The sequence below is a fragment of the Mus caroli genome, chromosome 16 (assembly GCF_900094665.2).
Source record: "Mus caroli chromosome 16, CAROLI_EIJ_v1.1, whole genome shotgun sequence".
Taxonomy (NCBI): domain Eukaryota; kingdom Metazoa; phylum Chordata; class Mammalia; order Rodentia; family Muridae; genus Mus; species Mus caroli.
This window is the reverse complement of record NC_034585.1, coordinates 46,887,664-46,899,658: the sequence shown is the minus strand read 5'-3', so window position 1 is coordinate 46,899,658 and position 11,995 is coordinate 46,887,664. Positions and strand designations below refer to the sequence as shown.

At 41.8% G+C, this 11,995-nt stretch overlaps 1 long non-coding RNA gene across 1 annotated transcript in view; it reads left to right on the top strand.

Moving 5' to 3' along the window:
* The first annotated feature begins 4,086 nt into the window (after positions 1–4,086).
* Positions 4,087–11,995, top strand: part of LOC110311203 — a 52,944-nt gene continuing 45,035 nt past the window's right edge. The window contains exon 1 of the long non-coding RNA XR_002379940.1: positions 4,087–4,222. This is a non-coding gene — a long non-coding RNA (uncharacterized LOC110311203). The remainder of the gene's footprint in view (positions 4,223–11,995) is intronic.

Genomic DNA, 11,995 nt, shown 5'->3' with positions numbered 1-11,995 from the left:
TCATATTTTGGCGCCTACTACCTCTAAGCAGCCTGGTAGCTCTATCAGGAGTAATTTCTTCTTATAGCAATTGTGACACTTTATTTGTGGTATGTGCTGAAAGTTTTAGTGACTCTACAGTTGATGCTATTATAATTTTGCTCAGCCTTCTGAGGCCTGCCTGCCAGGGACCCCATCGACTGTGGCAGGATGCCTGTTTTGATCAATATATACACAATTTCAACTATAAATTCCCTGAAAATGCTTGGGCGAGTGCCCATGATTTATTTATTTCTGCTTGCCAATTAGGTCTAGAGAGCCATAATAATAGACTCACTAGAAAAAAAGAAAGAAATTGTCAAGAGAGAAAGCTGAAGCAAAGAAGAAAAACTCCCTTTTCCATATTTACAGTAAATCCATCAGCATCTTTTTTTGTTGTTGTTGTTTTATTTTACGTCAACTAACTTATCCCTCAGAATTATTCTAGCCTTTAAAGAAATCAGACAGCTTGGAGAATTCCTCCACCGGCCTGGACTTTGAAAATTCTTGTGAAATGTATAGTCCATGCGATCAGGGAATCTGGGTGTATTGGTAGCTCGTTATTCCAACGGTGCTCGTGGGCGTTGGGAACGATAATGTCTGTATTTAATGGTATTTGTGGCTCGCCCCTGGCTTGCAATTACCTGCCAAGTGTAGTGGCTGGATTGAAAGCATGATTGCAGCAGCCCCATTTTAAGAGATCTCCTACTGGCTCCTTGATGATAATTTGACCTAAAGCATAGTGTGTGTGTGTGTGTGTGTGTGTGTGTGTGTGTGTGTGTGTGTGTGTGTAGGTATGTATGTGTCTGTGTGTCTCTGTGTGTGTGTGTACTGAGCAGGCTTACATCATTTTCTCCTTTCCCTTGAGCAGTTCCCAGGGAACTGAACAATTCAAATAATATATATATTTTTTCAATATTAGCCTTGCTCAACCAGCTGAATATTCTTGATAAAACAGCAAATGGCACCCTGTGACCTCATACCCTGGGCAAGAGACACCTGGTCTGTAGAGAACAGGATGAGTTTGCGTGTGGTGAAAACAGCATGAGGCTGTGATCCAGGCACCTGGTCTCAGGAGAGGTTGATTGTCCAAGGAGCTGAGAGGCTGACAGGACCTTCTGTTGATTCAGCCATTTTATATCCATTTTTCTGTGGTGAGTGGGGCAGCCGGGGCTCCCTTCTTACTCAGCACAGCTGTAAGATCACCCTCCATCCCTGACAGCTGGGTACTGTTGTCACATTTCCAGAGCTGGCTACTAACAGAGGAACATTGAAAACAGGATTGCAGGTTCCCACTGCTCGGCAAATGGAGGGATAAAAATAATAGTAAGAAAACATAATAGTTCAGATGCAGATCCTTCGGCCCTACACACCTTCTTCCTGGTTCTGGTTCCGAATGGAGCGGCTGAAAGCTTACAGGGACTGTTCTTTGATGTGCCACTTCAACCATCTTAATTATTTTATTTCCACATAGAATAGAAATTAATTGAATCGTCTGCCAATTATTAATAATTCATGTTACAAAGAATTTTTTGGTTTTTACACATTTGTAAAACCAATGTTTAATTGCCGTAAAAAAACTCACAAAGCAGGAACAAGCAAAAGGAAGGAACAGAAAAATCTAACATTTATAGTACTGTGTTGCCAGTACTGGGCACGATAACAATGATTTTATAAACTCACTTTTTTTCTTTTCTTTTTCAGACGGGGATCTCACTATGTATTCCTAAGTGGATCTGCTATGTAGGCTAGGCTGACATTGAACTCAAGAGACCTACCTGGTCTTGCCTCCTGAGTGCTTGTGTTTGCTTATTTAAATTTCAAACCGACTTTATAAGGTAGGGTTTTACTGGGCCACACTTTACAGATAAGAAAACTGAGGAAAAAAGAGTGTCAAAAATTCAGCGTGTGTTTGAAATCTTGTCTTTGCCTCATTATGCTTATATATGCATTATGTCGATATAAAGGGATAATTCAGCTTACCTAAGGTAGCATTCAGGTCTATTTCTATGAACATTACACTGAGTTACAGTTCAGTTGCATATCATCCATGTATATTGTGCTTTTGCTATGTGTCTTAGGGTTTCTATTGCTGTGATGAGACACCGTGACTGCAGCGACTCTTATAAAGGAAACTATTTATTTGACAATGCCTCACAGTTTAGAGGTTTACTCCATTATTGTCATTGCCAGAAGCATAGCAGCACACAAGCAGACGAGTGCAAGAGAGGTAGCTGAGAGTTCTACATCTCGATCAGCAACTGGCAGGAAGAACAAATGAATCAATGGGCGTTGCTTGAGCTTCTGAAATCATGAAGCCTACCCCTGGTGATGTGCTTCCTCCAACGCGGCCACACCCTTCTAATAGTGCCACTCCCTATGAGCCCATGGGGGCTATTTTCATTCAAACCGCTGCACCCCGACTCTCAACATAGTCCCTTTTGTATAGATGAGGAAATAAACTTAGAGAACCTGAGTGAGTTGTCCCATACCTCTTGGGTGGAACAGAAGAAACCTGTTTGCAGTTACAATATCTCTGTGACTACACTTCTAATTTCTCCTTGTCTGGTCCTCCCGTGGCCCTTCAGTTGTTTTAATTTGATGTAAGCATTTGCATTCATCATTGTATGACAGGTGTAGTGACTAGTGAGATGTTCTGTGCTCCACCCAGCTGGGTCTGACCTGCTCACACTGTACCCCATCCTCCCTCCAGGAGATGGCTGTGCTCTCATCTACCTGTCCTTGCTCACATCACCACTAGGGGGCTACAACTAGCAAACTGGACTTAGGACAGGTTGGAAACGCTAGTGTTGACACCATGGCAGGCCCCTGAGGATTAGAAACAGTACCCACACCTGGACAAGAGACGAGTTTTAGCCTCTCACTGCAGTTTGCCTATCATTTACTGGGAACTGGTAGGGACAATTCCTTTCAAAAAAGTCTGGTAACTATTATTTTTAGTTTTAAAATATTTTGCTGAAGTGACTTATATGAACCAAAGAAAGCCCTAAAAAAAATCCCTCCAAACATTATAATTCAGGGTCATTTCCATGTTCCCATGTTTCCGAGCTTAAGGCTTTTCTATTTCAAATCAATTACTTTCTACTCATTCTTTCAGCACACATATATTGGATTGATAGCAGAAGTACAGCTACGAATCACTCCCCTTTAATTTCAAAGTACCCCCATCTGTCTTCCGCATCCTTTGCTAGAGTTTCTTTGTTTCATAGCCATAATTTCATGGTTAGCTTTCTCCTGCTAACTTCTGGTACATCTTGTTATTAAAGTGTTCTTAGGTACAGCCACCTCACTTGTCACTCTCCTAAAAGAACACTTCATGACTGCCCTGACTTTTATTCTTTGCAGTCACAGGGAGTTCAAAATCCAAACATTTTTAACTACCTTGTGCATGTGAACCACCATCGCCATTTATAACTGGACTCCTTTGATTTGCTGCTAGAAATATTAGCTGTAAGAAGTCCTGGAACTATTTGGATAATTGCTCTGATCTTTCAAAAGTGGAGAATGGCAGTGTGTCATCTTGTGGTGACTGTTCTTACATTTCTGTTTCCATCCCTTGCTTGGCCAACTCATTCATTACCTCTTTTGCCTGTTTCCATTAAGAGCCTAAACTTCACCTGCTGGCCCGCCTCTCTTGTGGATCAATCTGTCCTCTATAGGGCTGCTAAAACAAGCCTTTCTTACCCCCTTCTCATCTGACACCTTAACATTTATAAGCCTAGAACAAAACTTTCCTTTTCTTTCTTCCAACTTCATCTCACAATAAGGGGCCAATGAGGTATGTGTATAAACATCCAGCTAGCGTTCAGTGTTGTCCTTTGTTGTAAGCCGGTCCGCGGCCTACATGAACCCGGTACACCTGGGAGGCAGGCTGGGGCTGAAAGAGACTTAGACTTCGAGGAAGATAATGGAGCCAAGACAAAGGTTCTGATCAAAGCCCACGAATTTATTAGGAGACGTTTCTTATAAGGGGGAAGGCCCACCCCACTCCATCCTCCTCCCCCGCCAGTCCATCCTTGGTGCTTGGTCACCATGTAGTCAGCACTTGGTCGCCAGGCTGTTGCTTATTCAGGAATGTCTCAGGAAGACAGGTTCAGCCTCTGGGGCAGGTAGCAGAATCTCACTTCAAAAGGAGCCAGCCAAGTCGGAAAGCTGCACCGCAGGTGGCCCCACCTCAGACAAGGTCTGTACCAGCCCGCTTCAGGCTGGGGGAGACTACAATTGTCCTTAACTCTCTAAACTCAGCTTCCAGTCCCCTCTTGACCACTTAATGGGTGGACAAAAAAAAAAAAAAAGACTCCTGGCCTTAGAAGTAGTGTAGAGCCATGAAGACATCAAATTCTATGGTTCTTAGTATAAGTGATCTGGAAGCTGAGGGGGTGTTAGAGCCGAGCTTGTGGCTCCTTGATGGGTGTGGCTGAAGCAAGGACGGAGCAGGGCCTTATCAATCTCCAGGTCTGGTGTAAGCTCACTTCCAAGGGTTTAGGGACAGTTTTGAGACAGACAGGAAGACTACCACAAACCAATTCCAATTGTCCATTTTTTTTTCTTCTGCATTAACTCACACTACATCCAAGTGTGACTGCCCCACTCACTGATTGGCTCACTGTCTTTGAGGCAGGATCTTCTTCAAATGATAAATATTTTATTGCATACACACATCTTTGTATACATATACTTTTTTTTCCCCTGGAAGAAACTGCTAAAAATTAAATTCCTTTGTGTAAAGTACCCATAAACATCTTTTTTTTTCTTTTTTCTTTTTTCTTTTTATGTTTGGTACATGTTAGTTTTATTTATACTTTACTCAACAAATATCTATTAGTGAGTTGCTACCGTGTAACTCTGGCTCCTCTGGTCCCCTTAAATAATTCAATTAGAGATATAAAAAAAGTAGTATAACATCTCAGAGAAGGTTTGGGTGGCTCAGAAAGTCTTGTGAGGAAAGTCACTTTCCTCATGCTTGACACCAAGTCCCCACTTCACAGGGACCAGGAAAATATCAAGCAAGGGGTCACAGCACACTTAGATGCTGGAGATCTTTTCAACTCTACTGAATTGCCATGGTTTCCTCTGACTAGGCTAAATTAGATATGCAGATTTTTCTTAGGAAATCTCTGATTTTGAAATATTGACAACTAGGCAAGGTAAGGTGCCAAAACTCTGTTATTCAAACCACACTCTGCTGTGTTTCCATTTGTGGCTTGCTTATTTTCTCCATGCTGATCTATGTCTCTTCCTCAGCTCTGACGCTTTTCTATCTCCCAACAAGGACCCAGACTCCCACAAAGACTCTCTGAGCCACCCAAACCTTCTCTGAGATGTCATACTACTTATGACCTGTCCTGTTTTTTTTTTTTATATATCTCTAATTGAATTATTTAAGGGGACCAAAGGAGCCAGAGTTACAAGGTAGCAACTCAGTAATAGATATTTGTTGAATAAAGTGTAAATAAAACTAACATTTACCAAATGTAAAAACAAAAATGTTTATGGGTACTTTACACAAAGGAATTTAATTTTTAGCAGTTTCTTCCAGGGGGAAAAAAGTATATGTATACAAAGATGTGTGTCTACAATAAAATATTTATCATAGCATTACTGGCTAAAATGAAAAGTTAGAATTAAGTCAAGTATTCATCAAAGCATTCTGAATAAATTAAAGCCATAATGCTCAATTTGATTCGTTGAATTCCTCACCCATCCTCCCCATCTATAATTCTCCCCACCATGTCTCGTATTTGTTATTTCTTTGCAAAGAAGCAGGAATGTTCGCCTGGTTTTGCCGTTGTAATTTGAGTGATTCTGCTGTCATTTGTCTTTCCCGTAATTTGTAGCTGTGTGGACTTGCTTAGAAAAAAAAATGTTTTGGGCAAGAGTGCTTTGACAGTGAATAGTTTAGACCTGAGTGATGCAGCACAGCCATCACTATTCCTTTGCTTGGGAGGCTTGCAGCTTAGCTCTGCCTCTGCTGCAGGCTCCAGGGTGTGTCTGAGTATTCTTCCCCGTGTCTTCCCATTGCGGTTTACACAGAGCAGAAGCAGCCGCTAGCTGGTACCAGTGTTTTCAATATGACAGACAGAAGCTTTAGGGTAGGGAAGAGTCCAATCACTCTGACATACGTAAAGATCTTCACTGGAAGTAGCCTATGTTGGGTCTGCTCATATTCTGTCATTCAGAGCTACCTCATGGCCAAGTTTCAGTGTTAGAGGGCTCTGCCAGGAAAGTGCCTCAAACCTAGAGAGGAAATAAGCAAAATGATGGTGAGTGGTTGGTTTTCTTTGTTCTTATTTATTCTTTGATGAGGTTACAGTCATTTAAAAAAAAAAAAGGCTGAAATCTTAACATCTTTCCACTTTCTCAAACTAGGATATTAAATAAAAATAATTTTTACTAGCCATTTGTTTACTTTAAGGTATAATTTTAAAAGGAAATCCAAGATGAGTGATTAATACTTTCCCCTTTAATTGTGTTATTAAACTACTAGTTTTGTTTCTTTGAAGTGAGCCACAGTTGCTTTGAAGGGTTTGTGTCTGCTGCCTGGAGCTCATGAGCTTGCACTTATTTGATAGACCTTGGTGACTTCAATGTAGTCATCCTGTCTGGTGTTAGAGTGGCCACACCTTTGGCCACAGAGTGATTCCTTAAGGCCCTGGATCCTTTGGAGGTGACCCTGGCCTTTTTTGCCTTTAGTTTAAAATGTTCCATGTCTATCTTGTTCATTTCTTGATCACTCCATGATTTTGAATTTGGCAACCCCCTAAAAATTCCTTATTTTCCTTAGTGGGAAATGATAACAGGGTCTAGAATGAGGCATGAGAGCTATTCTCTGTTAGTTAAGCTAGACCTTGTTTCTAGGCTTTTTGAGTAAATGTACCTAAAGTATTTTTCATTTGTGTTTTGAATAAAATACATCATGAGTTCCTTCAATATCTCCAGTGTAAGCCTAGGGTTTTTGTTGGTTTTGTTTGCTTGTTTTGTTTTTCTCACATACCAGAAGTCTGATGGTCATTGGGATAGTAAAAAAATATTGACAACTAGGAAAAAGAAAATAATAAACACACATTTGATGATATCAAAGTGTTAATATTTTTCAGAAATGACAATATCACTTCAACAATATTTCTGAGACTACCAGACTGTGGAGACATTCACATGCGCATATTTGTATATTGTTCCTTTGCGATCTGGGTTTTGCTTCAAGCTAACATTAGGAGTTTCATGAGACAAGTAGACAGTGTATAGATATAAGTTGGCTGTGGTTTGAGCTCTATTGAATCTAGGTTATGGGTCCTCAGGACTATTCTAGATTCTTTATTGTTTTTATGCTGAAATTTTTAATCTTGTAAAAGAGGAAACACCTGAAGGGTAAGCGGGAGAGTAATGCTACATGAAATAGTAGGCATGCTGTGTTTATAAAATAAACCCAAATGCTACAAGAAAGACATATATATATATCTCACCACCAGGGCTAACCCCAATAACAGAGAATAATCTTCCATGCTACAGATTATTTTCATCTGAGAGTTCTGTCTTTCTGTGGGTTTTAAATTTCTGATGTGATCCTGTACTCCCTCTATAATCAGGCAAACATGTAAATATTACTAGCTGAAAAACCTTGAAGCCACAAGTGCGCCCCGCCCCCTCCTGCTTCCATGCCTTTGTGCTAATAGCATCTCCTGTTAGCCATTCTGCTGTGCTGTAGCTGTTGGATAGTGCCCCGCCCCCCCTTCTTCCTGATCTATGCTCTGCAAGTTTCCTTTTCTTCTAGTGTATACCATGTGACTCTGCTCCTTTTATCAATGGTTGGTGCCTGTTCATGAAATCTGGGGCCTTGATGAAAAGTGAGAATGAATGCAACTTTGCTTTTCGTGTGCTCTCTTTTTCCTGATCAACGTTGCTCCCTTCTCTCTGCTTCTCTTCCTCACAGCTTAGACCTTCAGTTGGTCTTATCCACAGGAATACAAGGCATCTACAGGACCTTGGCTGACTGCGATCCATTGCTAGTGATTTGATGTCACTTCCTTACAGGAATGGTACAGCTTTATGATTCCACCTCAAATGAGAGTGCAGCTCAGGAGACGCCCAAATGTCTAGCCACACTTACAGTAAAAAGATGGAGTCCATTCAAATTCACGACTGAGGACAAAATCTGTATCTCTCCGTTATGCCTTGTGACTTTTCTTTTTTTAACAGCTGAAGCTAGGAGACTTCACACCTTGGCAGCTTGATACATAAACACAACACCTTTCCTTTATTTATCTTCAAGATCTCATATTAATATCATGATATAAAATACAGTACAACTTTGAGAGTCCCAGAGTCTTTAAAAAGTTTGAATACTTTACAAGTTTGATGTATCTATAGGTATTAGAAGTCTTTAGAAGTTAGTTTAATACTATATCTATTTAGGAGTATATTAGTAGTAAGTTCTCCCCTAGGCCAGTGAGCCATCTAGCTAAAGGCACTTGGAACAGTAATGGCACCAGTTATAGGTTTCATCTTGTGGAGTGGGACTTACATCCAAGGAGAAAGTGGTTTCCCATGACGTCATGCCACTAGTGCATCAGTGGGCATGTCCTGTCAGGCTGTTATTATTGTGGTTCACACAATTCACAGAGAGGTGAGACTGATGGTTACCCTCCTCATCCAGCTGCCTGTAGAGGACCTTCTAGCATCCAGTAGGAATGAAGCATTGAAGTGAATACCAGGTTGATGTCTCCATGTTCTGTAACTATGTATGTGGTGTCTACAGCAATAGGGTTTCACCATCAGGTCCCAGAGGCTGCCAGTAGCATCGGTAAAGACTTTTGTCTGCCTTTTTATTGGTTATTTTATTTATTTACATTTCAAATGTTATCCCCCTTCCTGGTTTCCCCTCTGTAAACCCCTTATTCCATCCTTCCTCCTCCCCTTGTAATCTTTTAAAAAGAAAAGGAGAAGAGATCTTTCAGTTCCTTCTAAGCAGATCTCTGAAAAACCTGTATGAATTAACTGCTGTGCTTAATAATTTCATTTTACATGTATTTCACACTAGCCCTATAAACTACCCCCTTTTTTTCTTAGCTCCATTATCATTGAATTGGACTCTGGAATACATACAGAGGCCAGAGGGTGTAGCTCAGCTGAGGGAGTACTAGTCTACTGTTATAGTAAATATTTAAATCTTGGCCAGGAGTTTCTACCCTGCCTTTGGTTACTGAGCTCTTGACTAAAAAACATACTCACAGACTTTATATTTACAATAAGCCTTAAACAACACAAGAGCTGGACAGCTGCCTACCCTCTGTGCTGTTAAGTGTCTCCTTTCCTATCTATAACCCTGAGCTATCACTTACTATTTACTATGCTTCATCTGGGTTGCTCTTAACTCCAACTGGCCACCTGTGATGGTTTGAATATGATTGGCCCAGGGAGTGGCACTATTTGGAGGTGTGACCTTGTTGGAGTAGGTGTGGCCTTGTTGGAGGAAGTGTGTCATTGTGGGTGTGAGCTTGAAGACACTCATTCTAGCTCCCTGGAAGCCAGTCTTCTCCTGTTTGCTGTCGGAACAAGATGTAGAACTCTCAGCTCCTCCTGCACCATGCCTGCTTGCACACTGCCATGCTCCCTGCCTTGATGATAATGGATTGAACCTCTGAACCTGTAAACTACTCTCTCTCTCTCTCTCTCTCTCTCTCTCTCTCTCTCTCTCTCTCTCTCTCTCTCCTCTCTCTCTCTCTGGTTTTTCGAGACAGGGTTTCTCTGTGTAGCCCTGGCTGTCCTGGAACTCACTCTGTAGACCACGCTGGCTTCGAACTCAGAAATCCACCTGCCTCTGCCTTCCAAGTGCTGGGATTAAAGTCGTGTGCCACCACTGCCCAGCTAGCTAGTCTCAATTAAATGTTGTCTTTATAAGAGTTGCCTTGGTCATGGTGTCTGTTCACAGCAGTAGAACCTTAACTAAGACACAAGCCCTCAGGGCCATGATCTTATGGTTCACCTAACCCACAGCAGCTTCTCCTTCCTCCTTCCTGCACCTTCTTCCCGAGTAGTCCTCTCAGACCCCAAACCCAGGAAACCTAAACTCCACCTATGTCTCTTCTGCCCAGCTATTGGCTATTGGCATCTTTATTCACCAATGAGAAATAACTTGGGGGCAGGGTCACAGGGGTTATGTGCAGATCTTGGGGCCCACACTTAGCACTACAATAGCTAGGATAAGACAAAACCTCAGCAGCCTACCATACACAGATCTCTGTATATGAGTCCTGGAATCACATATACCAAGAGTGGGTAGCATAAATGCCCTAATCCCAGCACTGTAGACCTGGAAGCAGGAGAGAGCAAGTTCAAGATTCACTACCCAGTGAGTTTGAGGTCAACCTGAGATAAATGAGACCTTGTCTCAACAACAACAGCAACAAAGCATGGTGATAGGATTGAGGGTGGAACGGAGTCTTAATAGGAAGGATACAGAGAGCAAGCCATCTAGAGGAACTCTGTGCAGGGGGAAAAGAGCTGCAAGGCCTGGTAGTATTAGGAGGCAGAACAGAAAAGGATGGTGAAAAGAATTAACTCCTAGCAAGAAAGGACACCACAACCCTGAGGACAGACCTGTTTCAGAAATTCTTAAGCAGACAGAGGAACTTGCTCAAACCTTTTTAAGGCATTGCTTGTGAACCAACTTTAAGAGCCCCAGTGACATCATCCTTGGCACAAACTCATTGTGAAAATGTGTTCTTCCACACTGTAAATGAATAGAAAGTCCTTAAAACAGAAAGCCTGCCTTTTAGAAGTTAAAACCCAATGCAAACAGTGTGTTTCATAGATAGCTCTTTGCCAACAAGTTGAATTTTCTCTTGGATCCATTCTTCTTCACCCTTTGGGAAAGCCCAATACTGCCATGCCCCAGTACTGTGACAAGCCCAGAGTCAGCTCTACTGCAGCTTGCTTCAGGGACACACAGAGCTGCTGGATAGAAGAATTTTTCTTCTTAGTGTATCATATTTGTATCCACAGTCCAATCTGAAGCCCTCGGGACTTGCTGTCAATCTATCAAGAGAGGATGCAATAAACTCTGAGGCTGTTGCCAGGGAGCTACCATTCCTAGGGAAAATGTTTGTAAATGTACAGGAATGTAGTGGAAGAAAATGACTTAACCATATAAATCTAAAACTTCAGGAGGAGGTAGAATGGGTGATGCTTTGGTCTGCATGCATTAACTCACACTGTTCATAAAGCAAAGAGAATCCCTGTGCTGGTCTCTTCTGTGGCCCTTTCCTAAGTGGAGTCTCAGTGTCCATATATTGGGAACTTTAGTGTTAATCTTCAGGCAATGCAGGGTCTACTCTGTCTTTCTATTGCTCTTCCTAGAATAGCTCCATTTTGCTCAACTTCAAGATTTCATATTTCTCCTCTACCCAACAACCATCAGCCTTACAAAGGGATTAAATTCTTAATCAGAAGAAAGACCTAAGGATCCTTCAAGCATGTGGAAAGCCAAGGTCTTATTAACCAGATCTTGGGGAATACACGAAGGAGCACATTCTATGTCTTACAACTTGGTAAATTGTGAACAATTAATTTTATCACACTGGCTTTGCTCTGTTCCTTGACTTCCAAGTCACAGCGCATGCTTGGTTGTCATAAAGGAGCAGCATCTGGGATGAGGAGATCGCCTTTTGCTTACTCCTGCCTTTCACCAATTCTAGAGCTAAAAATTGTATAGAGAAATGACTGGGAATGAGAATCAGTGGTTGATCGATAGAGTGCTTGCTTAGTGTGCACAGGACCTGGTTTTGGTGTGCAACACTGCAAAAATAACAACCAACCAGAATGTGCAGACACACCAGCAGCATCTATTCCCCAACACTAAGTGGAACACACCAATGCTTCTTCCTAGTGAGTTACCGCATGTATCTGTCTCTACTCTGCATGGGAAGATGGAAAGTTTTGGGCCACTTTAACCCACTTT